This window comes from Sceloporus undulatus, chromosome 2, assembly GCF_019175285.1.
Source record: "Sceloporus undulatus isolate JIND9_A2432 ecotype Alabama chromosome 2, SceUnd_v1.1, whole genome shotgun sequence".
Classification (NCBI taxonomy): Eukaryota; Metazoa; Chordata; class Lepidosauria; order Squamata; family Phrynosomatidae; genus Sceloporus; species Sceloporus undulatus.
The window spans coordinates 209,416,242-209,418,413 of NC_056523.1; positions in this window are offsets into that span (position 1 = coordinate 209,416,242).

Consider the following 2,172-nt stretch of genomic DNA (forward strand, 5'->3'; position numbering starts at 1 on the left):
GAAGGCAAAAAGTCCATTGTTGATAATGCTTTCTTCCCTTCACTGTTCCCCAGAGATGAGCACAAACATTTTAAAAACTATCAGGATGAAAGAAGAAAACTACAAATGGAAACCTCTGAATTCAGTCTTCAGAACTCTTATTATTATCTGATAATGTAATTTATATATGGTTAATGAGAAGTAAGCCTCGTGAGTTCAGAGAAAGCGTGTACAGTTGGCCCTCTGTATCCACAGATATTTTAGCCATGGATTCAATCACCCAAAGCTTGAAAATATTCAAAATTAATATAAATCCCAAAAGCAAACTTTGTATTTGCCATTTTGTATAAAGGACACCATTTCATGATTCCATTGTTTTTAATGGGAGTTGAGTATCCATAGATTTTGGTATCCACAATGATGGTGGTGGGGGTGGTGGGGGTCCTGGAGCAAAACTCTGTAACAGACCCTAACAGATTTGAACTCTGCCAGTGCCCTTATTTGAATCTGTTCCATTGTGTTTACTGTTCTACAGTCACAACTTCTTCGCTTAACATGCTTTCTTTCCATCTGCATCTATATTTTCTAAATACCTCAAACTTGGATCAAGTTAAACTTGTGCATGTTCAGTGTCTGCTCCACTCCATCATATATTGTTGCTCCTTTGTTAAATAACTATCTGTGGTGTTATATGCACACTTTCCCTCACCCCAACTCCTAAAAATCTGTAGAATCTAAACACACACATGCACACACCAAAGATTGTATTTATCTATGGGGGACATTTTCATCCCACTGCATAAAAATTACTAGGCCAAATAATTCAGCCCAATACTAAATCTGACACAAAAGTTAAGGGGACATAAAATCATTTCTGGTTTAGCCTTCTGCACAACATTGTCTGTTTGCATTTTGTCTGTCACTTCTTTGATTTGACAGGTGTACCATTGGATGATGCAGGTAGGAATGTAACCATCATTTAAGAATTATTCCCAATGACACTGTCACTTCCATGCTCAAGATCTGGATGGAAAATAGCTGAGAATTCAAGAGCAGATTAAAAGATTGATCATGGAGGGAGGGGGAGACCTCTTCATTGAGGAATTTTGGCATGTGAAAATTTGGCATGGCTATTAAAATGTTGTTAAAACATGTTCTTAACCTTACTGTACACATTACAGAAGCCACCAAGGGAATTGTTTATTTCTTTATATGACAGCAAGCAATTCACCCCGACTTCATTGAAAAGTCAGATATGATTATATCATCATTCATAAACATTTTTGCTAAGAGAAAGTTTGTAAAGGAAAAAAAAAACCCTCCGATTCCTAGCTGTTGGGATAAGGTTAATTGCACATCAATGGCACTGACTGGATTCTCCCTAGCTATTGTGCAAATGGGTTCAAAAATGGGATGGTGCCTCAGCAGTTAAGATGCTGACTCTGATGATCGCAAGATTGGCAGGTAGGAAGTTCAAGGCCCAAGTGCCATATGACGGAGTGAGCTCCCATCACTAGTCCTAGTTTTTCCCAACCCAGCAGTTCGAAAGCATGTAAAAGTGCAAGTAGATAAATAGGTACCACTTTGATGGGAACAGTTTCTGTGCAGTCATATTGCTGACTCTTCAGCTTAATAACGGAGATGAGTGCTGCCCCCCACCGTTGGACATGACTACACAATCTTGACAAAGGGAAACCTTTACTATCCCTTAGGACTTCCATATTGCAGCACACATCTATTGTGATGGCCTGCCAGGCATGCCACAATTTATTGCTCCCTTCAGTAGTACACTCACTTGGTGAATTCTGGCAGAATTGTAGCAAAAAGGGGGTCACCAAAGGAAAAAAACCCTACACTCCCAAATAAACCCCAAACAGGACAATGGTGACAAGAAAAATGTATTGGACTTATTTTAATGGAAGCAAATAGAATTATATCCCACACTGTTATTATGAGTGTAATGCATGGAAAATACAGCACAGAGTGTTATTAACAGCAAATGCTCAGCTCATCAAAAACTCAAATGTAAGTTTAAGCCACTCAAAATGGGCCTATTTGGCATACATTTAAGAGTAGGTGAAGTGATGTAACATCTGAAAATCAAGTAGGCTGACATTGTTTGTATTTCTAGATAGAAATGTTGCTTTTGTTTCTTGCAGATTTCCAGTGACCCTTGCCAAAAAACAAAACTAT